Here is a 17,170-nt window from a genome sequence, read left to right on the forward strand (position 1 = left end):
TTGTCGTTCTTTTAATATTTTTTTAATCTTGACATGTATATGATGCTTTCTGTGTTCATTGTTATATTCCGCATTTGTTTGGAATATCTAGGCATGTTAATGCTTGCAGTTTCAAAGTAGTACTTATTTGTCACACACACCTCTGTAGTACTGCTTCACAACTGCACAAGGAAATAAATCACAAAGTCAAAATCTCTTCTAGAAAAAGTCATCAGATAAGATAAACTGATTTGCTTACAGAATTTTTTTTTATTAAAATGCACTTAAATAATTTTCACATATCTGAGACAATTATCAGTCCATAAATGGTATGATTACTTGTTCTCTAAGTAGTTCTGCTCTGAGGCTTTGTTCTATAAGGAAAGATATATTAAAAGGTGTTCAGATATCTTAAGTAGTTTCAAGTACTTTCAAATGGATAAAATCAAAACAATAAGGCAGAAAATGAATAAAAAGGTTTTAATGTTTGGCTTAAAGCCAAACTTACCATTAAAGTTGTAAATATCACCACTAAATAGATAGCAATATAAAAATTTATGTAAATCAATAGAAATGTCTCTATAAACCTATTTATGAAAATCTATTTTCAGCAACTTGCACCACTATGAACTCAGTTGTACTGTGCTCTCCTTTTTGAAAAAGGCTGGTACAAGAGACTTGAAGTTTTAAAGAAACAGGCACACATAGACGTTTTCAGATGCTGTCAGTACTATTTTTGTTCACTGGACTTTATACACATTAAAAATTGCTTATATCTATTATATCTGTTACTCAGGGGAAATTATCCATCAATCATTGAATAAAAGTTTCTCCTTCAAACATAATTTTAATGATACTAGTGTAGTTTTTCAGAAATAAAATACATGGCATGTAATCAGACTTCATTTTCTTCATTTGAATAACCCTTATGTTGCCAAGGAAATATTATAGCACCACACTGCCATTCTCAGTATGTGACAATTTGAGCCCACATGAAGAGTATTTTTCGAATATTTTCATTTAACTGAATATTGATGAGTCATATCAAACATGCATGCCACATAGATGACTTTTCAATTATAGCTACTTAGTCAACTAGGCAAAATTTTTATGAAAGGCAATTTTGTAGGAGTTGTTACTTATTTCAGACATTAAATATATTGAGATTTCAAAATGAGTATAGTCTTAATAATAGATATGTTAATTTTTTTTAAAATGCTTTACATTTTCAAACCCATGGGCATTTCTGTCTTTTTATGCTTGGTTATGCAAGGCCTGAACGTGTGAGGGAGTGGTGAAAGGAAGAATGGACAAGATGTAGATAATACCCCTAACTATTGCCTGCTACAATTACTAAGACACACAAAATCCCCAACCTGAAAATCTAGAAGAGGTGCACTGTTGAAGAGGCAGTTTTTAATACTCTGATAAAATATTTTAATTTCTTTTTATAAACTGATTTGGTTAATTCATTCATATTGTATTGGGTTTGTTCCTCAAAAGGATGAATGAAGTAAAAGATTGAGGTCTACTTAATAATACCCCTGGACTTTGTTTCTTGTAACATTTTTACCTCTCTTTTCTTCTGAAATAAAAGCATATAGGAAATATTTAGTACATGGCAACCAACTATAAATACATAATTTCTTTTTATAGGGAAGTCACCATAGTGAATGTTATTAACAGCTTTACCAATAAACCTAATTTTCAGAAAGGATATATAGGCTGCAGAGAAAAGTAGACATAGTTCCTTAAAAGAGATTTTGGTCAGATAGAATTTATGCTGTGACTGAGGTATAGAATCTGGGATTAATTTTGACTTTTGTTCTTCTCTTGTGTTTGATAGTGTTCATTTTTATTGTGCTGCAACTATGCATTTCATGTGAACATAAGATACACAGCGTATTGGACAAGTACCCAGTGAGGAAGAAATAGGTGGTCCTGAACACTCATTTTTTCCATGTGCAATGTACAGCAAAGAGAAGCATTATTCAGAAATGCCCCAATTTCTATGATGTGTTACAGCCACTGTTGAGAAACTGAGCACTCTTTCTTTCATAATTTGATTAGGAAAATGGGAAGGGCAAAAATGGTGTACAGGAGAGGAGATGACGGTTCTGCATTTTACGAGAGAAGAATGTAGAAAGAAACAACACATCCCACACAAAGCAGGATTCACCTCTGACTGTGTTCTGGTTTCTTTTAAGAGAGAAAAAGATATGGTGATTTGTTAACACAAGTTGTTGTATGACATACAAAAATGTGACTCAAGGAAGAAAGAAAAAATGATAATTTATTAGAATCACAGAATAGATTTATATAAAGATCTATTTAAAAAAAAATGCTTGAAAACATAGTAATATTCCACTTGATGAAATGAGCTTTTTAGCAGATGAAAAATTAAAGTTCTTAGAGTTGCATTTAGCCATGAGAAGCCATATCATTAATTAAGATGCAGGAAAAAGATGAAAAATAATATTGAAGCTTAAAAGGATACAGCATACATTTACTACTAGGTAAAAATTAAATCTAATGGTATAATGCAAAATGATCAATTGAAATACAGTTTGAAATATATTTTTGAGATTTTGTTTTATCTATGATAATGGCCAAATTTCAAACATCATTTTTAGGTAAAGTTATAAAATGAAAAAAAATGCTGACATTAAATACTTCAATATTTTAAATTTTCAACACAGCACTTATGCAAATAAAACAAAAGCTGTTTTTTAAATGTGCATGTAGTTCTTATTGGTCACACATTCAATTTGCAGTGAAAGACCACCAACTTTCTAAAAAAATTATAAAACATTAGTATTTTCTTAGTGGCCATCGATTATTTTGCTATGGATCATAAAACTATTTTCTTAGAATATAAATTTTCTAGCTCAATTTATTTTTCAATTACTCATTCAGAAATTAAAAATTTAGACTTTCTATCATGGTCACAGGAATCTCTCCTACCCAAATCATGTAGAATAATTACACACATTTTCGGAAGCCAAAGTGTATCACTTAAAATTTTGTGAACAGTAATTGTTATCATTTGATAAATCACATCCTAGAATCCCTTAAATAAATTTATCAATACTATTTTTTCATTTATTATATACAGTTTTCACACATCAGATATTTACTCAAGAAAATAGCTCTCAAAGCTATGAAATTTTTCCACAGAATATATACTTTTCTTCAACAGATTTGTACACTATATTGATAGTTACTGTGTGATGTTTTACCAGAATGCATGAAATACTGGAAAAAATCATAAATGTGTCAAGATGAATTTTATTTTTTTACATAGCAAAACAATAACAAAAGGATTCTTCCCTGCTAGGCATTCCAAATACAAATTATTTTTTTCCAACTAAGTATAAATTTAATTTTCATTCCACAATACCTTGATAAAGACTTTACCTTTTCATAAACAACATAATATTTTCAGAAGTCTGCATTTGTTTTTTTTTTAATAATTTCACAAGTTCAAGCGATGTCTGCTTGGAAAGAATAGATAACCATGTCTAAATTCTCACTGGGTATTTACAATGACAGTTAGACATATGCCTGTGCCCATATCTAGGCTTACATTAGTTGTATATTTTTAAACGTTGCCTATCCATCTCTAACAGCACAGCAAAAGCCAGCCAAAGGCCAGTTCTGGACCTCTGCTCAATTTTTACTGTTCCTGAAACTTCCTAGTTTGTAGTTCTCTCTTACAGACTGTCTTTCCATGAGGTTTTATCGTCCTCTAATTTTGCTCTGTTTCATTTCAATTTATTTCTGCCTTTATCTGCTTTTCAGACTGCTCTAAAATGCTTGTAGCATCCCTTCTGCCCTGAATTGCAATTTTTCAAGGACCTTTAGAAGAGCATGGTCAGAAAAACATGGTCTCAATTTGATATCTGTTGGGAAGAACCATAATTTTATAACACAGCCAGATCACCATTGAAGCTTAATTTGGATCATATTATAGTCCCAGAAGGACAACTAGGACAAGGAAATTTCTTTATAAGAGGAAACTCTCTGGTTTAGTGCTACATCTTTTTTTTTTCCCCCACAAGGAACATTAAGGAAAACATGCCAATGATCCAAGTGCCTTGCTTTCATACAACTCTCTCTGGTAGGACAAGGATTTTTACATACAGAGAAAATGAAAGGAGAGAAATACATTTTTGTCATCTCAGGCCATGACTACTCTTAAAATACCTGATACTGCAGTGGTCCTATAGGCAGTCAAGCCAGGACATCCCTTCTTCATTATGCAGTCTGGATGGATTCTTAACTAAAACAGCTTCTGGCACTGCTGCAAAGTGATGGTGCCTGTTCAGGGGTATACCATCAGGCCAATTGTCTTCTAAAACAGGCCAGTTGCATCTAGCCTGTCTGTTGGGATGAGCTCCTGAATTGAGATAAATCTCGAACTCTGCCTAGGAATTGTCTGGCAGAGGATCACGAAGTCTGATGGGTGTCAAAGGTGAGTGGTTTAAGCTGTTGTCTTGGGGTGACCTTATGATGTGTATCCCATATCGCTGCCTATGCCCAGAAATTAATTTTTGTGCCTTTCTATGCCTCTAAACTGAGCCTGAGAGGGAGAAGAAAAAACTGAGCAAAACTTTCTCAAAGCAGTTTGCAGCTTGTTCAAGGTCACAGAAAGATAGGGTTTTTTTCTTCCCAGCCGCGGCAGGGGAGCGAGGAAGCACCCGGCTTGCTGTGTTCCAGTCAGCTTTTGGCCAGTTGTTTTTCAGTTTCTGGTTCTCCGGAGAGAGACCGAGAGTTGGACCTTGCTTTTTCCTTCTCTAGAATTCTGGATTTTCTCCCTTTGCTACTGGACTGCTTTTCAACCTCAGAGCACATCGGGAGGACTTTTCATCGGGCACAGAGGGCCTGGCCCTGGGCCAAGCCCCAGCTCCGAGCAGACCAAAGGGAGGACTCGAATGCTTTCCCAGGTTTTTCCTCCACAGCAAAAGATTTTACCATTTAACCTTATTTTCCTTTCCCGTGTGTTTGTTAAATAAATAGTTTTATCTTCTTCACTTTCCTTCGAGGAAAATTTTTTTTTTTCCCGAACCTGGTGGGGGAGGGGTGGTTGTGCCTTCTCTCAGAGTATATATTTCTAAATTTGGCCAAACCGGTACAGCTGTAGATCTTAAACCCATGATCAGGGTACAGTAGCAGTCTTGGAGCATCTCTTTATCAGAAAATTCCTGGATCTTCTCATGTACAGTATCTATTAGACAACATCTTTGTTATGTGTTTTGTGTAAAGAAAGAAGGTAGGTAATATATTGTGAGAGATTTTGCTTTCATTGAATTTTCTCAGTGGTTATTTAGTGTAGGGATTATGTAGGGGTAATGTGATAATGCTCAGTGATTGCCCCTCATCTTTGCTTGTAAATATGTCACTGAAGCAGATGGAAAAATAAGCAAAACCAAGAAGCATGTGGCTAAAAAAAGTGCCACACTAAGAAAAATTTACTAGGACTGTCTTCACAACTGTAGTATCTCACACTGCCATGCAGGCATTGCTCCAAAATCATTTATGTATATATACATTCATGCATGTCAGGGACAAATTAAAGTCTAGATAAGAATTTCAAAGGCCAATGAGGTGCTTTAACTCTTGACTCATTGAAAGTGTGAGCAGCCCTTGCTAATTCATCTTGGCAGGAGGGAGATCATCTCTGATTTTGGCTGGATTTTTAGGGACAAAATATGTTAAGATTGAGAGAGGTACATCCAAGTAATCTATTCCTTTCTTCTCACTCTAAATCTGTGAATGTTGAAACTGAGACAACTGCTGATAATGCTGCAGCAAAGAGAAGCCAACTTCCAAGCATAGCTGCTGTAATAGGCAGAGCAAGGGTGGTAGGAGGAGTACCTAGTGACTTGCTGAAGATGATATTTGTAAACTATTACTGTGCTTATTTTTCACACTGCTGATGAGCTAAAAATGCCTGTGGAATCACATGAACATGACCTTACCTTGATTTCAAATGCAGTCCCCAAATGCATCATTCCAGAATTCCAGTGTTATTCCATAGAGGCAGCTCTGAACAAGTGGAAGGATGAGAAAACTCTTTCCACTCTTATTTAGTCTTGTATCACACTGGGATATAGAAGTGAGAAAGGGAAAGAAGAAAAGAAGGCAAGAAATACTATAAATATTCCTTCCAATTTTCCCCCTAAAATTTAAGCCTCCTTTAGTATTTATAATTTTCTCTCCATTTTGGCTAGATTAATTTTCACTTATTTGGTTATCATGCACTGTTGCTTATAAGCATAAGTTGTCTTTTAGTTTACTAAAGCTCTCTGTTGAAGCTGTTATTCCTACTGGCCTAATTACAGTAAAAGTCTTTCCAGAAAGAATACATTGAACTTCAATAACAGATGAAACAGTTTATATAGACCACTAAATTGGCACTACATTATTCTCAAACAGCAAATACAGGAAAGCTTATTTTAATCAATACATTTTTCAACAGACAAATCGCTGCTTTTTTTCTTCACACAACCAATCCATAAATTTCAGAAAGGCAAACTGCCACAAGATAACTTAATGCAGGCAGTCCAAAAAATTACTTCAACAAGAAAGTTAAGCCCTGATATTTTGCACACCAGTATGTTGTCAGATGATTGGTTATTAGTCACATCACTTTTATTTTGATCATCTCTGGCAGAACTGTGTTCCTTCAGTGGATGATTTTAATTTTTTTTAATTACTAAAAATAAATTGAATATGATTAATGTATTCAGATAATGTGTGTTTGCATATATGCAAATACTTTAGAATTCCTGGGAAATTTGCCTGTACACAGAGACACAGCGAGGCATCCTGAGATAAACCCTTCTCATCCAGACAGATAAGTTTCTATCTCCAATATTCTGTCCCTGTTAATACTGAAATGCTTGTTCTATGTGTTCCCATCTTATCTATATCTGGCTTCATAAATCAATGCTGATGAGGTTTAGCAATGTCCAAGCCATAATATCAAAAGGAAATGAAATCCAGTACTAGCCAAACACCAAAGCTTTAACAGTTTTCCTGTGTTCACCTTCCTGTGTCTTCCCTTGACCAAATAAGATTCTAATACTGCTTTTAGTTAATTTCTCACTACATTTCTATAATATAAACCATAGACAAATAGTTCTCTTAGCATCTCTAGCATAGACTGAAACTTCCATTTGAAAATTGGATCTGATTTCAGGTGTCTGTAATTTCAATGGTTTTCAAGTGGAGCAATTCTCTAACAGCCATAGCAGTCCAAGAGTTGGTAGATTATTATTACCTTCAAAACAATTTATTCTGGAAATATGATGAATGACCTTCACTCTGTTAGGCATCAAAAGTTTCAGAAAGCTACTGGCACTGATCCTCACCATTTTGTAGAACTTTGGAAGCCATGACTGATTGGTTCAAAGTTGCAGAATAACCTAATTTCGCTAGTGTATGCCAATTCTCCTCTAAGAGTGCCGCTGTACACAGGACAACAGGCTGGCACAGGAGTCTTGCAGAAAGTATATTGGTTACCTCTGGTACATGTACCTCTGGATGATTCACTGTTACCTATGGCTTTTGAATTTAGAAATTCTCTCTGAAACCGTGTATTCCATGTACCTGTCTCAGGGCATAATAATTTGTATTGCGGTTCTGTGGAGATTCTGGCCCTCGTTCATGTTTGCTGGCTACAAATTCAAGTAGTCTTTTCACTGAATCAGTCTGTCATTCAAGGCTACAAGCACTGAGGATCACAATGACTTCTGCCCTTTAAGGACAAGTTGTCCAGACAGAAGTTTCAGAAGACCTCCAATTTACTAGCATAAGGAACCTGCTATATATAACACCACCTGCCATAGGCACCTGGAGGTTCATTTGGTTAACATTTGAATAAAAAACCGAGAAAGGTGAGTCACAGAGAAAGGGTTGGTGTTATATGGTTTGGTGTCACAATTTGTGATCTGTCATTACAGATGTCACCATCACATTGATATCTCAATAGAATGTGGTTAAGATGTTAGCTACTTCAAGTGCTCCATCTCTTGCCAATCTATCTGCTTCATAGAGCTTCCACATTTTCTCAGGGACTCCTGGTCAACACAGTAAATATGTAGGGACACAGTCAACCATCTAGCAAAATTATAGCACAAAGAAAATGTGAAATATCACTTTCATTTTAAGAATAACTGGATGCCAATTATTGATAAATGTACATTCATTCATTATACGATCCTGATATAAAAGTAAACAATTACTTCTACAGATAAATATTTGTAGAAAGAAAATGATGAGATTATATAATATATAATCTAAAGAATAATGAGACTAAGGCAGATCAGACTTCACGTTGTGCTTTTTAAGATCCTCCACTGCAGTGATAATCCCAACTCCTTCTGCTAACCCTGTTTTATCAAATCTGACTCTTCAGCAATGATACCATGAAAGAGCAGGAAGACTTGTATGATAGTATATATTAGCACCAGTATATTAGAAAGAGATATTCAGGAGTGTGAGTGGATCAGATACACAGTAATGGGTGCTAAATTTTTATTTAAAGCTTTCTAAACCTAAAGCTACATTATGAGTAAGGGCATGTCTCCTTCCTTCCAAAAAAGATCTAATTCTGAACATGATATCTTCATTTCAACCATTGGCTGCTGTGGCTGTTGGGATTGAAGTTCTGATTAAATTGGCATTATAAAGAAATTCTCTCCCATTTTCTTTCATGTGCTCCACAGCCCTAGATCACTTATTTTGGCTGTTCTCACTGTCTCATGTTTTCAGACACATTCATTTATCACAAAGCAAGGCACTTTCCTGTTTGTGTTTCCACTTTACTCTAAAGGACACACAGAGAAACATTACAGGAATGCAGGGTTGCAGCAAATAAATTGTCTGCACTTAGTCTGCAATATGTCTTTACAGCCATTCAGCCTTGTATGATTTCTTGTTGCAGAGATAGAGTTAAAAGGCTTCTTGTAAACAACCATTTAATACAGCATTTTCTGATGACGTGACTCTTTGATCTCTTTTTCTGCTGAGAACTGTAATATATACCATGGAAATTTTATGTTCTTTGTAATGAAATGTCTTAAAGTCTCATTTAATAATAAGTTGTCTGTATTTCTCAAAGATATATGGTGTGCAGTAATTTAACTGGAATCAGATTGCCATGCAACTCCCACAAATGTGAAAGTTTCATACCAAAGAAATTAAAAAATCAACAGTTTCCAGAAGGATTAAAGGAAGCGCCACAACTTGAGGACTTGATGAGCTACAGTAGACAAAGTTATAGTCATCACTACATTTACTATGTTTGCTACTGGAAAAAAACTGTGATAGGACAGAATCTTCTCAGTAGCATTCCTATTTTAACCACACATATAGTACATTGCCTTCTCTCAAGGAAAAAAGTTAAATATGTCCTGTTCAAACAAAAAAAAACAACCCAAGCCACAAAGGATTTCTACTATATTGTAGCTGAATTTTTCCTGTAATTACTATATGAAGTGATCATCTTTGACAGCAGAAGTAGCCTTTTAATACAAGGCAAAAAATCTCAATACCTTCCTCAGTACTTCTCACTTATGCCTCTTCAACCTGCAGGCATGCTTTCTAAACTAAATAAATGATTTGTGATTTGCATGGAATGAACTCCCAGATTCAGTATGATATATATAGACACCTAGTGCTTTTTACTTCCATTTTTGTTATTTTTATCTTACTATATTCTAACATATTTTTACTGTTTAGATGAAATTCAACTTTGAAAATATAAGATTGCACTGAGATATAAATATTTGGGAAACTGCTTCTTAAAGAGTTAATCAGAAAACAGCAGAGTCTCTGATCTAACATAACTAAAACATGTTTTTTAAAGTAATTTTGGAAATTAGTATTTTCCCTCCTAAAGTCTTTTAGGCTGATGTTGTTTACTTTCTATTTTTTGCTTAAACTACCTGTGTTCAAAAACCAAACACCATTTGTTTGGTAAGTTATTTTTTCTCATAATGTTTCTACTGTAGCCTAAAATTAAAATTAACAGTGCAGAAAAATTTCAGGTGTTTTTAAGATCCACAGTCTCAACAAATTCCAATATTTTTGTGCCTATTTTTCATATCATTTTTTTGCTGAGAAAGAAAGATTTCACTGTAATTGTCTATTTTTATATGCATGGCCTCATTCACAAGACACCAAAGTTTCTGTTTTTCAGGTTGGCTTTGATTTGTTTGTATAACATGCACAATTGAACAAGCAACAGTTGAAAATGAAAATATTTGACATGAAGCAAACTTAAGATAAGTCAATACTTTTGTGTTTTAATAGTATTTACACTGAATTTATTTTTGTACAATGTGGTTTTGGGTTTATAGTTTTTTTACAGTTTGTCTTCAGAAATCAGTATATCTAATGAGAAAACATCTTAAGGCATTGGCAGGGGAAGGCATCCCATCAGGCTTCAAATGAGTTTTAAATACTTTTGTTTTCTTTTTCTTCTTTGAATATCCAAGGCAATATGCAGACCACCTAAATTAGAAAAATCAGTATCTAAGTATTGAAGTTCCACAATCATCCATGCAAATACACTGTATTAAGTCAATGTGTTTTCTATACAGTTAATGAGAGAGGCAGAGACTGCTGAATAATGGCTAATAAATTCTCTACACAGTCAAGAGAACTGTCGGGAGTTCCGTGTATGGAACTCAATAGATTATGGGTCCCTTTCAACTCAGATTAGGTAAAATTCTGAGCCCACTGATTTGGGGCACCAGTCTTCTGATAACTTTACTGAGCTCCTGAGACGTCAGTGTTCAGTTCAGGAGCTCTATGACAGGGTATCTAGTGAGGAAGTGAGATTTGTGTCTTGCTCTAGACCAAGAGAATGCAGTGCAACAACTCCTACATCCCAAGAAGGAGGTCCCAATCATATCTCCCGATGAGATACATGACATTATCTATCTGTTTTGAAAAAAAAAGTTGTGCTTTCAAGCATCAAAGATAGAAAAGGGCTAAAAAGAGGAGTAGGCAGAACTTAGTGTCAGGGAGAAGGATCTTCAGTGGATTAAATTGCTGAAAATAAAAAGAAATTTTCCATGGTGCTTTTGTCCCTGAGCCTGTTTACTATAATGTAGATAATAATCTTCAACTGCCTTGTCCTCAATGAAAGTAAAACCTGCTCATGCCTTGCAGGATAACGTCTTAGTTGTCTAACTACAAATGAATTAAGGGTTCCACTCCACAGACATCTTCAGTGTTTTATGAGTTGAGGTTTAAACTAAAACAATGAACTCTCCCTACTAAACCTCCCCTTTACTTTTTTATTCTTTTTGTTTTGATACTCAAAAATCAATTTAACATTGAAGAATACTGACATCAGGTTTTTGAGAGTTAATAATTTAAATACAAGTAATTATTTCTCCTGTTCATTTGGAGAAGGAAGGATGAAGATGAGGTTAGGCTCAAATGAGTTCAAAACCTGGATTTTTTGCCTCTGGAAAATGTATATAGAGGGGCTGGGAAATAGAAAAACAAATAAATGAAAAATCCCCAAGGATGTTGAACAATCGCTGTTGTGAGGGCTAACCATAAGTTCTGCTTCTGGTGGTTTGAATGGAAGTGTACTCCACAACTAGATGCACAGCATTTTCTGATGAAGACTGAACAACAGAATGTTATTGTCAACTCTTCATCATTGCATTCCCCAGGGTATCTTATTCTTCTATAGTTAAAAACAGAATCAAAATATTGCCAAATTCTGACACTGTGTGAAATTCATCTCTTTCTGCACAAATAATTGAGCTGTGGAGTTGGAATAGCACTTCTTTAGCATATTTTATTTAGAAACAGAAGAAAGGGAAGCAATTCAAAATCATACCAAAGTAGTGTGAGATATGATGAATGTAAGTGAAATGAAAAAACCGACTAGTAAGTTGATTTCTGACATTTCTAAAATTATACTTGTAAAAGTCAATAGAATTGATTGAAAAATTCTTTTTAAGATTTAAACTATTCATATAGAGAGAGTCAACATCACTGTATCACACAGATATGTCTTCTACAACACCTTTTTTTTCCCCAGTGATTAAAATAGAAGCAGTACAGTAAGTTCCTGGAAGAGAACTTACTGACACAGCTGGTGAGGGAGCCAGCTAAGGAAGGCACCCCACTGGCCCTGTTGCTTGTGCACAGAGAAAGACTGTTGAGTGATGTGATGGTTGGAGGTTGTTATGGGCACAAAATGACAGTTTTCAATTCTCAGAGAACTAAGGAGGTGGGTCAGCAGAACTGTTACCTTCAGCTTCTATTGGGCACTTTGGTCTCTTTAGGGGACTGTTTGAGACAGTCCCTTGGGGTGTAGTTGTGAAAGAAAAAGGGGTCCAGGAAGGCTGAAACTAGTACTGGGATTAGGACAGAGAAAACACATATCATACACACTTTGAACAACTACCTGTACCTCTGTTAACTTCTTACACATCATTATCACTGAGCACAGCAAAATTGAAATCCGGATTCGTGCCCCTGCTCGGCAAAAGTTTCGTATCAGGGACAAGATCGGACCAAGTTGTGGATAGGCAAATAGGCCTAGGGACCAGAAAGACAGAGAGACATTATGAACTCAACCAACATGGTGACTACTTTACCCCAACACAAAATAGTTAAGTTCAAACCAAAATGTAATTAGTACAGGTTTAGTACAGTACGCCACATTGGGCACCACTAATTATTTGTTCTGGTTTGGACAAATTTGGAGGAAAATATCCTCTGATAGAAGGCAGGTTACAGCTACCCTCCCCCACCAGGTTCAAGGAAAATAAATTTTCCTCGGAGGAAAGTGAAAGAGGTAAAAAATTATTTTTTTAACAAACACACAGGGAAAGGATAATAATGCTAAATAATGAAACCTCTCACTGTGGAGAGAAACCTGGGAAGATTTCAGAGCCCTTCTGTAGGTGTGGACTCTCTCCTCCTCCTTGGAGCTGGGTCAGTGTGGGCCCACCTCCAGGGCCTCGGTGGAAAATTATCCCGATGTGTTCTGATGTTGAAACAGTCCAGAAGAGAAGAAGGGAAAAACCGAAGTCCCAGGAAAACAAAGTTCAATTCTCCGTCTCCCTCCGGAGAAAAGGAGCCAAAAGCTGGCTGAAAAGCAAGCAAGGTGCTTCCTCTGCTCTTGCTGGCACAGGAGCAGAGGAGTGTGTATCTGTGTCCTTGAAAAACTGCTTTGAGAAGTTTGCTCAGTTTTTTTCCTCTCCCCCCTCTCAGGCTCAGTTTAAAGGCACAGAAAGGCACAAATTAATTTCTGGGCATAGAGCAGCGATAGGGGATACACATCATAAAGTCACCCCAAGACAAAATCTTAAAGCCACAGAAGCAGGCCATGGCCATGTGGCAAAAAAGAGTCAGATGGGAGGAAGATCAACCTGGCTGAGCAGAGAGCTAGCTTTCTCTTGAGCTCAAGATGAAAAAGAGGAGAGTTTATAACCTTTGGGAAAAGAGGCAGAAATCTCAGGAGGACTATAAAGTTTTCCTACGGTTATGCAGAGAGAAAATTAGAAGAACTAAAGCCAACTAAAACCCATATTGGCAACTGCTGTAAAAGAAGATAAAAGATCTTTCTATAAATGCATTGGCAACAAAAGGAAGGCTAAGGAGAATCTCCAACCTTTACTGGCCATGGGGGAACATAGCAACAATGAATGAGGAAAAGGCCGAGATACTTTAATGCCTTCTTGTCTCAGTCTGTAACAGTAAGAATTGTTCTCAGAGTACATTCACTGAGCTGGATGGAATCTGGGGACAGAGAGCAGAATGAAGCCTCCATATACCAAGGGAATATGGTCATTGACTTCTACACCACTTAGACACACACATCTATGGGTCAGATGAGATCCACCCAAAGGAACTGAGGGAGCTGGTGGAAAGCTTCATTCAAACAGTTTCCATGATTTACCAGCAGTCCTGGCTCACTGGGGAGGTCCCAGTTGACTGGAGGATGGCAAATGTAATGGCCATCTGCAAGTCCTGAAAGGAGGATCCAGGGAACCACAGCCCTGTCAGCCTGGCCTTAGCCTGAGGAAAGATCATAGACCAAATCTTCTTGACTGCCGTCATGGACACGTGCAGGACAACAAGTAGATCAGGCCCAGCAGATCCTGCTTGATCAACCTCATCTTCTTCTTTGACAAAGTGACCCACTTAGTGGATGAAGGAAAGGCTGTGCATGTTGCCTAGATGAAATTTAGTCAAGCCTTTGACACTGTCTCCCACAGCATTCTTCTGGAGAAAATGGTGGCTCGCGGCTTGGATGGGTGCATGGTTCACTGGGTAAAAAACTGTCTGGATGTCCAAGACCAGAGAGTGGTGGTGCAGGGAGTTGCATCCAGGTGGTGGCCACTCACTAGTGGTCTTAATCGGGGCTTTGTTTTCAGGTCAGTCCTGTTTAATATCTTTATCTGTGACCTGGACAAGAGGATCAAGTGCACCCTCAGTGAGTTTGCAGATGACACCAAGTTGAGCAGGAGTGTGGATCTGCTGGAAGGCAGGAAGGCTCTGCAGAGGTGTCTGCCAAGGCCAGTGGTATGAAGTTAAACATGGCAAAGTGTCAGGTCCTGCGCTTGGGTCACAACAACCCCATGCAGCGCTACAGGTTGGGAGAAGAGTAGCTGGAAAGCTGCCTGGTGGAAAAGGATTTGGGGTGCTGGTCAACAGCAGCTGAGCATGAGCCAGCATGTTCCCAGGTGGCCAAGAAGGCCAGTGACATCCTGGTGTGTATCAGTAATAGCGTGGCCAGCAGGACCAGGGCAGGGATTGTACCCCTGTACTCAGCACTGGTGAGGCTGCGCCTTGAGTGCTGTGTTCAGTTTTGGGCCCTCACTACAAAAAAGATGCTGGTACGGGGGTGTGTCCAGGGAAAGCCAACAGAGATGGTGAAAGGTCTGGAGCACAAGTCCTATAAGGAGCAGCTGAGGGAACTTCGGTTGTTCAACCGGGAGAAAAGGAGGTTTAAGGGGAACCTATCACTCCCTGCAACTGAAAGGATGTTTTAGTCAGGCAGGGGTTGGTGTATTATCCCAAGTAATAAACAATGATAGGAAATGGTCTCAAGTTGCTACAGGGAAGGTTTAGATTGAATATTGGGAAAAATTTCTTCCCTGACAGGTATGTCAAGGATTGGAACACTCTTCCCAGGGAAGTGGCGGAATCCTCATCCACAGAGGCATTTAAAAGGTATGTAGATATTGTACTTACGGACATGGTTTAGTAGTGAACTTGGCAGTGCTGGGTTAAGGGTTGGACTTGATCTTAAATGACTTTTCCAACTTAAACAATTTGATGTTTCTAACACCTTTGGTTTCCTCTTCTCCAGCCAAGAGAATGACAAGATGTCATGTGATCCTTAAAACTTTTATATTTTTATCATAAATTTATAGCATCCTATAATGCCTTTCTACACTGATCTGATTTTCATTGTTGTTTTATACCTCACTATATATTTCTTGCTAACATGGAATTCATCCCTCCTTACCTTTTGATTGAGATATTTAGCATGCTTCATGTCCATCAGGGTTGTGGGGATCAAGTTTTAATTAGAATTACGTGAACACAAGAATTTTGACTGAGAAAATAATGCATATGAAAATTTACCGAGTTGTGATTTAAGAGGTGCTAGGTGTCAGCTCCCAGACCTGAATATGATTTTTCACTTGGGAAATTGCAGGTGCTGTTTCTGTCATTAGGGAGAAGTAAGACTGTGAATTTTAGCAGACTGAATTTGCCCCTTTGAATTTTCTCTCAAGCAATTTTTCTGAGGTAAAATTTAATGTATAAACTCAGTTTTAAAGATTATGTAAGAAGGACCCAACATGGATTTATTGGTTACATGGAAGGAAGCCTTTAGACCCTCTAGGGGATCCAATGCTGCTTGTAGTGTTGGGGTGAGGGTGGGATGAAAGCAGCTGGTTAGCCTTAGTAAACTTTTGGCCTGCCATTTCTGTCTGTGTGAATGAGGCTTGAAGAATGTTATTTGCATGTCATTGGTCCTGAGTAAGCACCAAAGTGTTAATTTTACTTCCTTGATAATCAGATTGTTAATATTATCTTTTTTTGTGTGCTGTAATTGTTCGATAAAAAATAGATAATACAACAAATAGTTTATCCGTAGATTTCTCTGTGTGCTTGGTGATTGGAGAAAAAAAATGAAACATTATTAAACCATGACTTTCGTGCAATATGGCCTATTTCCTGTGAATAATTGACAGAAATATAGTAAAGTGTTAGTGGTAAATTTGAAGTGGCATGCACAGTATGTGTTTAGAATGTTTATACAGTCTCCGATTGATTCTCAGGGAGCTCAGACTAATTGGAAATAAGGTTTATGTGCAGCGAAGCAGTGAACCATTGATATGGTGATACTGCAGAAGGGATTCCTGCCTCTGGCAATATTTTTATATATATCTGCAAAGCTCAGGCATACTTTATAATTCTGACTTACTTAAATAATAGAAATACATAATTTTGTAAATGTATCTAGGTTTACAGTATTTCAAACACGCAGCTCTCCTATCAGAGAGAGAAGGAAGGATTAACACTTTGCCCTTTCTCCCTTCAGTACTGTTAGAAGGAACAGTAAAACTTGTTTTCACAAGCCGAGCTAATGATAGGTGGGATTTGCATGCAGGGATATTGAATTCTGGTTATTCAGCCCCATCTTTGTCAGGGACAGGAAGTGATCAACAGATAACAGCTCATTTTTCTGGGGTAAACATGTTCAGAACTGTTCAAAATAGCAATAACCTTGAGTTATTATTCAACAGCTTTCAAACAGTAAAACTGTCCTGGCTTGTAAATTGACCTTAGTGGAATAGACTGTGGCTGTGATGGCCAGGACTTGGGATACTAAGACCTTTATTAGGGATCTGCACTGGTTAATCCAAGCTAGCAACCAAGCACCACAGAGCTCTGTGCTCACTCCCTTTTTCCCTAATGGGATGAAGGAGACAATCAAAAGGTAAAAGTAAGAAAACTTGCTTTTGTTGAGATGACAGCAACTTAATAATTAATACACAATAAAATAATAATAATAATAATAATGAAAATTACAAATAGAGAAATAAAACACAAGAAAAACAAGTGATGCAAATGAAAACAATTTCTTACCACCATCAGCCTGATGCCCAGCCAGTTCCCAAGCCATGGCCCC

The 17,170-nt window shown here is 37.0% G+C and overlaps 1 long non-coding RNA gene across 1 annotated transcript in view; it reads left to right on the forward strand.

Moving 5' to 3' along the window:
- The first annotated feature begins 4,340 nt into the window (after positions 1-4,340).
- LOC138118411 (uncharacterized) overlaps positions 4,341-17,170 on the forward strand; it is a 74,709-nt gene continuing 61,879 nt past the window's right edge. Inside the window, exons 1-2 of the long non-coding RNA XR_011155119.1 lie at positions 4,341-4,453; positions 15,130-15,198. This is a non-coding gene — a long non-coding RNA (uncharacterized lncRNA). The remainder of the gene's footprint in view (positions 4,454-15,129; positions 15,199-17,170) is intronic.

This window comes from Aphelocoma coerulescens, chromosome 1, assembly GCF_041296385.1.
Source record: "Aphelocoma coerulescens isolate FSJ_1873_10779 chromosome 1, UR_Acoe_1.0, whole genome shotgun sequence".
Classification (NCBI taxonomy): Eukaryota; Metazoa; Chordata; class Aves; order Passeriformes; family Corvidae; genus Aphelocoma; species Aphelocoma coerulescens.